General features: G+C 35.8%; 1 pseudogene; it reads right to left on the bottom strand.

Annotated features, from left to right (window-relative positions):
- Positions 1-12106: 12106 nt before the first annotated feature.
- Positions 12107-12979, bottom strand: LOC109461412 (replication protein A 32 kDa subunit pseudogene; annotated as a pseudogene).
- Between the last annotated feature and the right edge of the window lie 2119 nt (positions 12980-15098).

The following is a 15098-nucleotide window of genomic DNA, read 5'->3' as shown; positions in this document are numbered from 1 at the left end:
AAATAGTGGTGATAGTTGCACAACAATGTGAATGTACTTAATGCCTCTGAACTGTACATTAAAAAATGTTAGAATGGTAAATTTTATGTTATGTGGATTTTACCACAATAAAGAAGATGGCACATGCCATGTTTCTCCACTGTAAATTTAACAAGTATTTTGTACTTACCACATTTGTAACTTCCTTCTCTATCATTGAAAACCTGGCTCTTGTTATTGTCAATATATTACTTGTCAATCCTCCTGTATGTAATCAGTCTCCTAAATATACAAGCCATCTCCTCAACCCTGTCACCAACGTCATGCCGCGCCAGCTGAGTTCTTGGCTCTGACAAAGGTGAAATGAAGACCTTAAATTTTAAAGGCTATTTCTACTGCACATAGAATTTCAGGTTGACAGATTCTTTTTCTCTTTCATAACTGTAAAAGATGTGATTCCATTCTGGCTTCCATTTTTTATGATAAAAAAATCAGCCACCTTTCTTATTTTTGTAATAATAATACTTCTAAGTGTATTATGTCTTTTTCCTCTGGATACTTTAAAATTTTTCTCTTTATCCTTGTTTTTTAGCAGTTTGACTATAATGTGCCTCTGTGTAGTCTTCGAAGAATTTATTCTGCCTAAGGTTCTCTGAATTTCTTGGATCTGTGGGTTGTATCTTTCATAAATTTTGGAAAAATTCAAGCTATTATACCATGAAAGATTTTTTCTACTTCATTCTCTCTCCATTATACATTTTAGATCTTTTGCTACTGTCCCACTAGCACCCTGTCCTATTTTTTCACCTTTCACTCCCTGTCCTTGAATTTGATTAGTTTCCATTAGCATGTCTTTAAGTTTCTGATCCTTTCTTCTCCTGTATCCATCTGTGGTTGAACCCATTCAGTGGTTTCATTTCAGATACTGTATTTTTCTGTTTTAGAATTTTCATTTGTTTCTTTTTAAGTTTCCCTTTCTCTTATGTAATTAACCCATCTCTTCAGCCATCTTTTGTTCCATCTTTTGCTTTAAATATTTTAGTGGCTTAAAACAACATTACTATGTCACAGTATCTGTGTGTCAGAATCTGTGAGTCTGGCTTAGCTGATGTCTCTGGGTCAAGCTCTCTCTTGAGGTTGTAGTCAAGCTGTCATCTGGGGCTGTGGTTTCATATGGAACCTCAAAAGGGAGAAAGATATTTAAATTTTAAAAACATATTTATAATTTTAAAGTCTTCTTTACTAATTCCACCTGTGAATAATCATCTGTGAATCTCTTCAACTGACCATTTTTTCTTTTTATTATGGGTCAGTTTTTCCCTGCGTCCTTACATGTCCAGTAATTTTTTCAACTTATGCTAGACATAGAAAGACTCTGGATTTTTTTTTATCTTATTCTGAAGAATGTTGAGTTTTGTTCTGGCTGAAAGTTAAAGTACTGGTGGATCACTTTGATCCTGTTGAGTTTATTTTAGGCTTTTACTGCGGGTCTATTTCAGTTTTTTCCTTAGTTCCAGGGTTTAGTCCTTACTTATATGGTATAGTCTTTACTCCTAGAGCATGGCCTCCTTGGAGTTTCAATAAGTTCTCTCCAATGTTTTCACAGGATTATGCAACGTTTGAAATCTAAGGTTGCGTTTAGCTTCTCCAGCTGTTATTTCCTGATGTGCCTTGCAGAGTCTTGCCCAACACTATGCAGCTTAGAATTTAGCCAAGGGCACAAAGGAAACCTCTATGCAGATTCCTGGTGTTACTTCTTGGGGGCTCTCTCCTTTCTATGCACCTTGTATTGCATTTACAGCCACCATAGCAGTCCCAATCTCCTATCTATTTTTCTGCTCCAATTCCCCTCAAATTGTTTAGAAAATACCCCCAGGTTGAAAGTAGAGCTCTCATTTTTTGCTTCTTTTCCTTCGCAATTGCAGCCCTGGATTGCATATTATCCAATGCCTAAAAACAGTTGCTCTGTGTATTTTGTTCTATTTAACAGTTGTTTATGGCAAGAGAGCAGATCTGATACTAATTACTCCATCATGTCCAGGACCAGAAGTCCACAAATACTTCTTAAGTTCTTATAGATCAATCCTATTTTTATATTGCAAGAATCTAAAGATAGGCAAACTTAGATCAAGTGATTTCTATTTAGTTTTCTACATGATAGGAAACATGTGTGGCCCTTATCTGTTTGCTTCCTATAACTTTAGTAATCTCAGCTTGCACTGAGGATGATCTGTAAATTCATAAAAATAGAATCAAGACTCTACTTGGATAGTATATAAGTACCATTCAGTTTTTGAAGTGCATGGGCAATTCAATAACTTCATTCTCCTTTGACCACTGGCTCTAAGACTAAATCTAGTGCAAATTAGCAGTTGCTAAACCTTAATAATCCCTTAAATAGAAGAGAAAATGTATGCACTGAATTAAGGACATTTTACATTTTGCATAAAACTATATATAGTCACAACCCAGTTGTACTGTCTATCTTTTCACTCTGCCTTCCAAGAAGTTGATTCCTTCCCAATCGTGGCAGAGACAATGTTATGTGTTCACCAAATCCCATTTTGTTTTCCTTTATGTAGGCACACTGGATTTCTATTTCTACATTTCCCAAATTCTCGTGCATTTATGTTAGGGCCATGTGACTGAATTCTGGGGAAAAGATGTGGGTGAAAGTAAGTATACTATTTCCAGGCCCAGCCATAAAACACTACCTCCCACCCACTCCCCACCCCTCCTATATTGCCTCAATCTCTCTTCCCTTTCCACAGTGACCCAGGAAGACATGCTTTTAAGATGGTCAAATCAAAACATAAAAGGAGCCTGGAAATCAGAGTCACTGCTTAAAGGAGACCATTGAAGGAAAGCTGATTGACCCAGTATGATGGTGATTGATTTAAAACAAAACGAAACAAACCTTGTCATTTTTAAAACGACTTAGATTTTAGGGTTTATTGCAATAGTATAGTCTGGCCTATCTTGACCAATGTACCAATCAAAGCATGTAATGATACTATTTTTAACAAAAAAAAAGGAAAATACATCGCATCCATATCGTTATCACCCACAAACAACAATACCACAAGCATATGCGTTACTATTTAGATGAAGACTGACTTACACACCAGCGTGCACATATACACACATATTTAAGTTGCCATGCCATTGAGCTAGCTGTCAGAGATCATTCAAAAAATAACTTCCACATTTAAAAAAGATTGATTTTCTCACCCATACTTTGAGTTGAAGTACTAATCAATTCTTACATGACCAACAATACAAAATTTAAAAAAATAAAATACAAAATTATTCTCACAAGCATTGCATTACCAAAACATATTGTAACAGAGAAAAATACTACTATGTCTTCAAAGTCAGCATCTTTAGGCCAAGTATTAAAATCTAAAACCAAAGCCAAGCATCAGATTTTAGAAAAATCAACTACTTCTAAAGAGATTATTTTATCTATCTGCCACAGAGGTATGAGAACTGCACTTATTACTTACTAGTCTGTTCCATTCCTAGGAAATAAGCAATGTTATTCTTAACGTCAATGAGAAGACAGATTTGCTTAATATGAGGCTTGGGCTTCAATTCTCTTGACACCGAGGCTAGGTGTCATAATGATGCAAATTTGAGTTGTATTGGATGGGCTCAAAAGGGAATTGATACTGGAAGGCTTCATGCTTTAATGATATAAGCTGTTAGCAGTGGACCCCACTGTACCCCAGCTGTTGCATCTGTAATTTCCTGATGGTTCCAGTTCTTGTGAGGAATGTAGAACAACTTGGTACATAATAACCGTTTAATAAATGTTAGCAATCATCATCATGATCAATGTCATCATCATCATCACAGTATGCGAATTCAGATGTTGTTAGTACTGACCACAGCTTTGCTGTTCAATTTGTACAAGATTGTGAAAAAGAAAGTAAGCGATACATATTTTCATTTTGGGTTTCTTTTTCCACCTCCTTTAGTAAAATATGAGTATTGCTATAAATAACATACATGTTGAAGCTACTGAGAATTGTGATAGGTGTTTTAAAAGTAGAAGTCAAGGAATACATTTCTGATCTAGATTTCTCTATATTTCAAAAGAAACTTTCAATTAACTGTTAGAAAAACCAGAGCATGCCATCTTGGAAAAGATATTTTTAAACTGTGAGGAAAACAGCCTTAAGCAAGCCACATCCAGGTTTTTTCCTCATACTTTTTTAAACTGTTGTTTTGGAACCAACTTGTCATTCCTTTGTGTTTGCGCACACACACATTAGACAGAACAAAGGAGCGATGTTAACACAAATTCTGTCAATCAGAGCTCAAGGTAAATGTATTTTTTGTTGTTAGTTAATCCTGGATCCCCAAGTTTTTGGAAGTATATTGGAATCACATTCATCAGAAGGTCTCAAGGGACACATAAAGCTTTCAAATGCTTGAGGATTTGGATAATAAGGTAATCTGGCAAATAGAGCTTTGAACTTGGCAGCGGAGCTTGCTACATCTCCAGCAAGATTCACAAAGTATCCGTTCCATCTCCCTTGGTTCACAGATGGCCAACTACTGCGGCCAAGTCAGCCCACTAAACAAGGGTGTTATGTTTCAGGCTCACCGAATTGGGAGTTTCAAGAGGAGCTTGTTTTTCCTCTTCATCAGTTAGCTAGAGTTGAGAAACCCAAGAGTTGAAAACTTAACTATAACCTCAGGAACTACAGAGTACAGTGTTTATAAAACTAACCAACTATTTCGTCAAAGGTTTTAAATCTACTAAAAAGCTGGCCCCTACGCAGTGCTCATAAAACACTGAATTGATATGTACCATCACATCACAGAACAGCATGCAGATAAGGTGACCTTAGATTCAACCAAAAATATACGGCACCTCCTAGGTCTGCTAAATCTTAGTAGGCAAATTAACAAAAGTAATTTTAAATTTATTCAACTCCAACTAGAATATGGTGGATGTATCAAAGCACTAACTAAAATCTTTTGAGAACTTGGTCATAGACAAATCTTGAAGCATAAAACTGCATATCTGAGCTTGGTTTTCTGTACAGGATTCCCAGGCAGGCCAAAGACTTATGGAACTAGAATTTGTCCCTAAAATTAATCTTGCATAATATATTCATAAGGGATTTACAAAACCCATGGAATTGTCCATTTTATAAAGCTGGAATGCTGTTGACCTAAGCCATTACTTGGGACTTAAAAAAAACAAAAATCATAAGATGGCTTGTTTTTATTTTATTGTTGTTGTTTTTTCTTGAAAAATATCTTATAAGGATAATGTAGATCTCATATTTTTGTTGCATTGAAAGGTTTGAGCTTCATGATTAGTAGTATTGGCAGCAGGTAATGTGAACAGTCCTGTTTACATGCACTTTGATTAAATGTATTTAGAGTTCCACAAGATGTATTTTGCCATGTTCAATATGGTGCTAGATATGGGTGGAAAAACAGCAGATATTTTTCCAAGCAGGAGGCATGAGATTGCTAAAATCCTCAGCCACCACCACAACATTAATTAGTGTGTTTCACCAACGAAGGCTGTAAGGTTTGTAAATGAAATTCTAGAAGGGGCATCAAGCTAGAACAGGATATGGAAGCCAAATGGAAAACATGAACCAATAAAAGAAAAAAGCTAAACTAACTAGAAGTCTAAGTTTAGGCTTTGAAGTCAGTTCAAGTATTGCATGCTTTAATTCTGATGTAATCTTAAAATGGTGGGTACAAACAAGAACTCAGAAACAGCTTTTGTAACTTTTGGACCAACTGCACATGAATCAGTTTGTTGATGGCTGTTGTGATTACACAGTGGTCTTTGCTGAATTACATCTGAATTAAAACCTTCATTCTCCTTAGGCAGAAATATAATAATGAATGCTTATCAACAAGAACAGCCATCCTCCAAGCACATCCACCCTTACACACACACTTACAAAATTTTTACACATTATGTTACATCTTGTTGATATATCACATTATTTGTCTTAACAGCAAGACATAAGCTTTAGCACGCTAGCACATTCTTCCTGTATGACAATGTGTTTGTTCCTTGTTTGTCCTGCCATTTGTTTCATTTCACATTCTATTTAGTGAAATTATTGCTTTTCTGTGTGCAAGAATATTTTTCTGAGAAGAGATAATTCTCTGGATTTGAAAAAAACATATATTTCTTGCAGGATGGGAACTTCAAAAACATATGGCATAAAAGGACCACACCCATAATAGTCTTAATGGACAAAAGAATTCTTCAACCAGAATCACAGTCTATTAAGTATATTTTTCTGTCTGCTGACAAGCGTTAAAAATGAATAGTACACAAATGAAAAAATGTACATTGATTTTTTTGGTAACAATCCATTTAAAATCCTCAGATGGAATAAGTGTTACCACTTCATTATAAAGTGTTTTTCATATGAGCCAAATTAATTATTCTTTGAAAGAATATTAAACTTTTTTTTTCTTTGATGATAAATAGAAACGTTTAGTACCTGTATGTTACTTTAACTTAAAAAGAAGAGTACATAAAAGATAAAACAGCAACATTTGAAATCTGGCACATATCATTGGTTTGGCTTAAATAAACTTTTATAAAAACTCTATTTTTAAAAAACATAAAACAGATTTGATTAAAAATACTATACATAATCCCAGTACCCTTATGATGGGAATTGAATACATGGGTTTATGTTTATTTATAGAATGTATGTGTGAATAATTAACAAATAAGGGCACACAACTAAGAACTACAATTATATAAGAATAGGGTGTACCACACACACACAGCGCAGAGTGCTGTTATATTTAGATACTAGAAAATGGCCCACAAGAGTAAGAAGAAAAAGCCATTGCCATGATTTTCTGGTAGGCAATTACAAAAGTTCAGCCTCATTAAATTATTGAGTGTCTAGTAAGTGCTGAGGATATGAATAAGAGATATACACAAAAAGTGCAACACAAATGATAAATACTATAGCAAGATATGTGCAAGGTACCATGGCAAAACAAAAGAGAAAAAGATCAGCTCAGTGATGGCAGGGAAGAAAGGATCAGGGAAATCTTTAAGAAAGAGAGAATATTTGAATTGGATCTTTGAAAAATTGGCAGGAACTCTGAGGGTGGAAGAGGGAAGGGATGCCCAGGAAGACGGAACAGGTATGAAACTGGATGACCTACTTGTCAGCTGTTAGTAATTTGGTCAGTGGTTCTCAAAGAGTGGTCTGTAGACCCCTCTTTCAGGAGCTCCATAGCTCAAAATTATTTTCATAAAGCACTAATATGTTATGTGCCTTTTTCACTGTGTTGATATTTGTATTGATGATGCTAATGCAACGGTGGTAAAACTGCTGGCCCTTTTATATGTATCAAGGCAGTGACACCAAAACAATTGGATTCTTCACTTTTAAAGAAAAAAAAGAAGCCAGTTTCACTTAAGAATGTCCAAAAGTATTAACTTTATTAAATGTTGACCCTTGAGAACACATTTTAAAAATATTGTAATTGATGAAATGGGAAGTAAACACTAAGTATGCCCACTGCATACCAAAGTATAATGGTTATTTCCAGAAAAAGCACTTGTGCAATTGTTTGGGTTGCCAGCTGACTGAGGCACTTTCTTCATGGAACACCATTTTCACATGAAAGGACTGACATACAAATTATAGTTATTCAGACTTGGTATTTGGCAGATGTTTTCTCCAAAATGTACAAAATAAGACTGTTACTTTAAGGAAAACAGGACAATTTTTTTTCCCAATGATAAAAATACAAGCTAACAAATGAAAATCAGAATTCTGACAAACTTGTATCTACCACTGTGAGTTTGACAGCTTCCCAATACTTACAGATTTTTCTGATGAGATTGGTGACTTTTTTGATATTGTGCAATAAAATGTCAACATTTGGAATATCTGCATAACTCTGTGAACCACTTTTCTTTTTTTTCCAAAAGACCAGGTTATAAAATCATGCATGGGTAAAAGATCCATTCAAAGAGCATCATAGACCAAAGGATTTCATATAGCAGACTATGGAAATTATTGATATAGTTACAGATTCCATATTGCAACTAACCTTTAAGAATCTACCAGTTTTTCAAGTGTTGGTGTGGCATAAAGAAGAATACCCAAATTTATCTGAGAAACAGATCAAAATACTCCTTCCTTTTCCATATCTGTGTGAGGCCATACTTTCTTCATATAGTTTGACCAAAACAACAATCACAACAAATTGAAAGGAGAAGTAGATATAAGAATTCAGCCACTTTTTATTAAGGCAGACATTGAAAAGACATGAAAATGTAAAACAATGCTACTCTTTCTCCTAAATTATATTGTTTCAAAGTATAGTATTTAAAAATAAAAATGTGTAACTCATGCTAACATGTTTATTATGTTTATTACTGATATTTTAATAAATCTTTTTGAAAGTTGTTTAATTTCTAATTCATTAAATATCAATAGACATAAACCACATAAACAAAAGATCTTCGGGGTCCTTAACATTTTTAGGCGTATAAAAGGACCTTGAAACCAAAAAGGTTGGGACTCTGTTTTTACTGAATGCAAAGAGAGATGATAGACATGGCAGGAAGTGTGAGTTAATACAGGGGCCTGTGCTTGATGCCAAGGCCTATAGTCCTTTTCCTGTAAGAAAAGGAATCATTGTAATAGTCCTTTGTTAATACCAGCAAACACTTCAAATACAAATGAAAAATAAAGACACACACACACACACACACACACACACACACACGCACACTTCTAGGCTGTGTGCAATTGGTTTTAGTAATTTTTTGTAAATGGCTTTATGGAGGTGTAATGTACATACCATAAAATTCACTCAATTTAAGATCCAATTATTTTTTTTAGTAAATCTATACAGTATTGCAACCTCACCACAGTTCAGCTTTAGGACATTTCCATCACCCCAAAGAGATCCCATATGCTCATTTACAATTGATCCCTGTTTACATCTTCAGCCCCAGGCAACCGCTATCTAGTTTCTGTCTCTACAGATTTGACTTTTCTGGACATTTTACATAAATGGAATCATATAACAAGTGCTATTTGTCTTCTTTCACTCAGAATAACGTTTTGAAGGTTCATGTAGGTTGTAGCATTTATCAGTAGTTTGTTCTTTTTCATTGATGGACAGTTATTCCATTGTATACATGTGCAATATTTTGTTTATCCATTCACCAGTTGATTGATTTTTGTGTAGTATTCAATTTAGGCTATTATAAATAACACAGTTATGAATATTAGCATATAAATTTTTGAGTGGAAATGTTTTAATTTCTCTTAGGTAGGTTCTCAATAGTTGAAATGTTAAGCAGTATAATATAGTGTGCTAAGTAGTGTAGTATATATAACTTTTTTTCAGAGCATTATTTTAATTTCAATATTTTTATACCCAAAACAGAATTTATTTATTTATATATTTATTTATTTATTTATTTATACATTTTGTATTGGGGAATATTGGGGAACAGTGTGTTTTTCCAGGACCCATCAGCTCTAAGTCAAGTTATTGTTTTCAATCTGATTGTGGAGGGCACAGCTCACTAGCCCATGTGCGAATTGAACAGGCAAACTTGGTCTTATGAACACTGCATTCTAACCAACTAAGCCAACCAGCTGCCCCCAAAACAGAATTTATTAACCTTTAGCCTTTCCATAATAAAGAAGCTAATTTATCAAAAATAGTTCAATATACACTTCTTTCTCACGTTTTCAAGTCAAAGTATTTCTGTGTTTTGCATGGTCTCACGTAATAGTGATACACATGTAATTTTAAAATTACTTTCAGATTTATGAAATGTTCTTTGCTAGAAATCTCTGTGATTTAAAAAAAACAAAATAATGGGAACTTCCTAATTTGTCACTGGAATGTAGTAAAATTCATGAACCATGTTCAGAAGCACAAAATATCCTGCAGTATTTTCTTTTTTTTTTTTTTTAAAGATTTTATTGGGGAAGGGGAACAGGACTTTATTGGGGAACATTGTGTACTTCCAGGATTTTTTCCAAGTCAAGTTGCTGTCCTTTCAATCTTTGTTGTGGAGGGCACAGCTCAGCTCCAGGTCCAGTTGCTGTTGTTAGTTGCAGGGGGCACAGCCCACTATCCCTGTAGGGAGTTGAACCAGCAACCCTGTGGCTGAGAGCCCACACTCCAACCTACTAAGCCATCCGGGAGCTCAGCAGCAGATCAATGCAAGGTGCCCTGTTCAATCGTAGTTGCAGGGGGCAGAGCCGACCATCTCTTGCGGAGCTGAGGAGTTGAACGGTAACCTTGTGGTTGAGAGCCCACTGGCCCATGTGGGAATCCAATCAGCAGCCTTAGACGTTAGGAGCAGAGCTGCAACTGCCTGAGCCATGGGGCAGGCCCTTAGTGGGACCTTTTGAAGTACAAATTTAAAAAATTTTATGGAATGCTATGTATCTTTTTTTTTAACTTATGCATCTATTATATAGTTGATTTAGCATTGAGGAAATATTTGCCTAACTTAATGTTATGAAGATTTTTCTCCTGTCTTCTTTCAAAAGTTTCAGTTTTATTGCTTGCATTTAGGTCTATGATAAACGTTGAGGAAGGTTTTTGCATATGGTGTGAGATAATTTCTCACTGAATTGCCTTGGCTTCTTCACTGAAAAATCAATTGATGATAAATGTAAGGTATTATTTCTGAACTCTCAATTCTATCACATTGATTACCACACTGTCTTGATTGCTGTGACTTTAAGTACATTATGAAATTGGGAAACATAAGTCCTCCAATTTTGCTCTTATCAAATTTATTTTCGCATGGGTCCTTTGCATTCCATACAAATTTCAGGAAGAGCTTGTCAATTTCTACAAAAAAGGTATGTGGAATTTGGATAAGGATCATGTTTAATTTGTTGATAAATTTCAGGAGAACTGGAATCTTAACAATATTGAGTCTTCCATTCCATGAGCATGTAGTACATCTCCATTTATTTATGATCTTTAATCTCTCAACGTTTTGTAGTTTTCAATGTACAAATCTTGCACTTCCTTTGTTAAAATTATTGCTAAGTATTTAATTCATTTGGTGTTATTGTGAATAGAATGTGTTCATTTTGCCCATTTTTGGTTTCTTTATTGCTAGCATATGGAAATACAATTGATTTTGTAGACTGATCATGAAACCTTACATGAGATCATGATCTCATGTATTAGGTCTAGTTTTTGTGGATTCCTTAGAATTTTCTACACGCAGAAACTTACCATCTGACAGTTTTACTTCTTCATTTCCTTTTTCTTGCCTGATTATACTGTCTAGTATCTCTAGTACAAAATAAAGAGAAGTGGCAAGCGTAAACATTCTTGTCTTGGTTCCAATCTTAGAGGGAAAGCTTTTAATCTTTCACCAGTAAGTAAAATGTAAGCTGTAGGTGTTTTGTAGGTGCTCTTTATTAGTTTGAGGAAGTTTCCTTTTACTCCTAAGATGTTGAGAGTTCTTATTAGAATATGTACTGGATTTCATCAAGTGCTTCTTAGTCTATTGAAATAGTCATATGGTTTTGTCCTTTACTAGTACAATGTATTACACTAAATCATTTTTGGACTTTATTTATTTTTGCAATAATGTAACTGTTTTATTAAATATATGGATGTATTTATATTGTGCAAAACACTGTAACATTTCTTCCTCTCCTTGGCCTGAGGCCACCACTCTAGAACCTCATGTTTATAAAAACACTTTGGGCAGCAGTCATAACATGATGAAGGAAAGTGCAATTCTGAAAGTAATACTACATAATTAAAATAGGGAACAAAAACAGGCAGAGGTTAGTAGGTTTCTTGGCTAGCTCTCTGCTCATAGGCCCTGCTCCTATTCTTCTCTCAACAGGAAACATTTTAGGAATAGAGAGACTCCAAGTATTATTTTAAGTAATACCACCCACCTCTCTTGGTAGCATCCCTCTTCTATGTCTATCTATTCTGATGTTATAACTAGCTAATTTGTAGCTTCTTTAAGAAATCCACTCTGGCTTACATCCTGTCAGTTGCCTAGATCCCTTTGAGCTTCAAAGAAACAGAAGAGCAGTATGTTACAAAAGGATGTCAATTGAGACTTTTTATAGATGAAGCCTACTTTCTAGAAGTCGATTGGCCAAACGTGCACAGCTGGAGACAACAGACTGTGAAAATAGGTCCAACCGGAACATATTTCTGTGGATTTAAAATGATCATCATCCACTGTGGAATAAATGTGTCCCTGTTGCTTAGCAAATCCACAGCTTGCTTGACTGACACTACAGTCGTGTGCTGGAGCTGATTCTTGAGTTGGTGAAAGCTCAATCTTTCAGGTCTTGGGCAAGCCTTAATTAAATTCAGCACCTGGTTTTGCACCTCAGTGAGGCCATTACTGGCATGAAGCTATTCCCACCAAATCTCCCTGCTTTATCCATCCCTAGCTTGCTGATAGGTGCACTCCCTGCTGAATGCTGGCTGTTAGCTTTGCTCGGTATCATGTGTGCATTCACTACTCTCTGAATATGTGCACTGAACTCATTCATATCCTCCAGAGGCATGATCATCAAAGCCACCAGGTATTTTTGTTCTGAAAAGATCTCAGATGGCCAGCTACTTTCACATACGTTTCTGGAGGAACCACAGTGTTTTCACCACTGGCGTCATCTGTGTCAACCCATTGGGGAACATCCATGGATGCAGCTATTATGTCACCTATTTTGTAAACAATGTTGCTTGGAGTCTTACTTGCATGTCTGATTATCCCCACCTTAGTGACCTGTAAAATCTCAACATTCCCAATTCTGAACACTTCATCAAGCAGACTGGCAGAAAGCAGCTACAATATGATACAGGATACAATGTGATAGGCTCGGGTTCTTGATTTCTTGTCAGCCTGAGAAGGTGCCAATGATTCAAAGCCCCCAGGGAACTGTGTGTAGCCACTGGTTCCCCAAAAGGTGGAGCTGCCATAGCTTTCAAATCCACTATTCCACATCTTGGCCATGATTCCCTCAGGAAAGAGGCCCAAAGGGTTCCAGTCTGCTGGGTACGCCAGGCACCTCAGCCGTTTTTGGACTTTAAATGAACCTTGCAGGCAATTTGCTTTTGTGATTTTTGGATGTGTAGTTTAGTGTTTTCCATTAATTTGGGGTTTTGGCCAATATTTCTTACTTTTGTTTACTGCACCTTTTACACCCTTCTTTCTGTGTCTACTTTTATGCATATGTGCTGGATGGTGTTCCACATTTCCCCGAGGCTTTATTCATTTACTATCATTCCTTTTTTTTCTGTTCTCTAGATGGACTAATCTTTATTGAGCTATCTCCAAGTTCACTGATTCTTTCTTTTGCCAGCTCAGATCTTCAGTTGAACTCCTGAGTGAATATTTTTATTTTGCTTATACTTTTCAACCCCAGAATTTCCTTTTTTTATTTAATTGATATTCTCTATTTAATTAATTATTGTCAGCATTCTTTCCTTTGATTATTTAAAGTTTCCTTTAGTCACTTAAGCATATTTATTATAGCTGATTTGAAATCTTTGTCTGCAAGGTCCAACATAACCCCTCAGTTTTTATTGACTACATTTCTGACAGCGTGGGTTATACTTTCTTATTTATTTGCATGTCTTGTAATTTTTTTTTGAAAATTTGACATTTTGGATTATATATTGTAGCATCTCTGGATTCTGATCTATCCCCTACCCTACCCCAAGTGGTTATTGTGGATTTTTGTTTTGTTTCATTTTGTTTTATTTGGTATTTGTTTAGGGACTTGCCTACATGAATTATTTAGAGGATATTCCTTTACCTTGTGCAGCTGCTTATGCTGTTGCTCACTTAAAAAAATATATTCTGGCTTTTACCCTTAAGCCTTGCTTTCTAGGAGTCACCTCTGGATCAGCACAACTTAGTGGCCAGCCCATGATTGGTCAGAAGTTCCACTTACACACTTAGAGCTACTAATGTAGCTACTAATGTAGCTCCATTCTTTGCTGATGTGTTGACGTGTAGTTTAGGGACTGCATTTAAAGTTTAGACAGTCTATACATTAGCCTCAACTTTTACATTCTGAGTAACAGGCCTCTTATTCAACAAGTGATAGTAGTTGGTGTTCTCCCTGATCTCTCTTGAGCATGTGTGCAGCCTTGCACAAGCTCACCAGCTTCCAAATCACCGGGGATGTGTAAAAACATATCAATGACCACTATGACTTTCTTATCCCAGATTTCCATTATATTTCCAGCTGGTATGCTAGTATGTTGCTTACCTCAACCAGTGGCATGTCCTCAGTCTAGCTGTGAAGGTGGCTTTCCCGGATGTTTCATATTGCTCCTTGATTGTTTCACTCTTTTGACAAAACTACTGGGCATGAGTTTTTCCACTTTCCAATCTAAATCAATGAACCCCCTCTGGCAGCAAGGCTATTGGTCCTTATGGTTTGCCTCACCCTGTAGAACTACTACATCATGGAACAGGATGGGGGAATGCAAGCAGCCGTAGGCTAATATACCACAGATTCCCAAGTATTCCAATTGCGGTTCAGTACTTTTTCTTGAATAAATGCTTCTCGATTTGTTGTATATCTTTTTTCAGTTCTCAAGTGGTTGTTTTGACAGTTTTGTCCAGTTTTATTGTTTCTTTTTGGTGAGATGATTTGCTGAACTCTCACTCAGCCATTCTAGAAGTCTGACCTTATTTAGGTAATTTTTAAAAAGTTGCTAAAGGCACCAAGTTAGGTATGTCAAGGTGGTATATGTTTCATCATACCTCCTTCTTAAAATCACATAGATATGATAATAAGGAAGCCCAAAGAGAATGGATGTATAACAGTACTGAGGATGGGAAAGGAACTCATCAGTGGACCAGAGGTTTTGACAATATTTATAAGATAAAAAGCTGATGGGATCATGTTGACATATAATCCAGAGCAGAGAACAGAAACAACATAATTATGATGGTTTGAAAAGGGAAGAATGGGCAACACATAGTAGTCACAATTCATTTTCTTGGCAGCAATTTTGAACACACCCTGTGCAACGGACTAAATGTTTATGTCTTCCCCCGATTCATATGTTGAAATCCTAATCCCCAATGTGATTAAATAGGAGATAGG

The sequence above is a fragment of the Rhinolophus sinicus genome, chromosome 6 (genome assembly GCF_057876585.1).
Source record: "Rhinolophus sinicus isolate RSI-liver-muscle chromosome 6, RSI-T2T, whole genome shotgun sequence".
NCBI classification, from domain to species: Eukaryota; Metazoa; Chordata; class Mammalia; order Chiroptera; family Rhinolophidae; genus Rhinolophus; species Rhinolophus sinicus.
The sequence above is the reverse complement of the archived record's forward strand: the minus strand, read 5'-3'. Positions and strand labels throughout refer to the sequence as shown.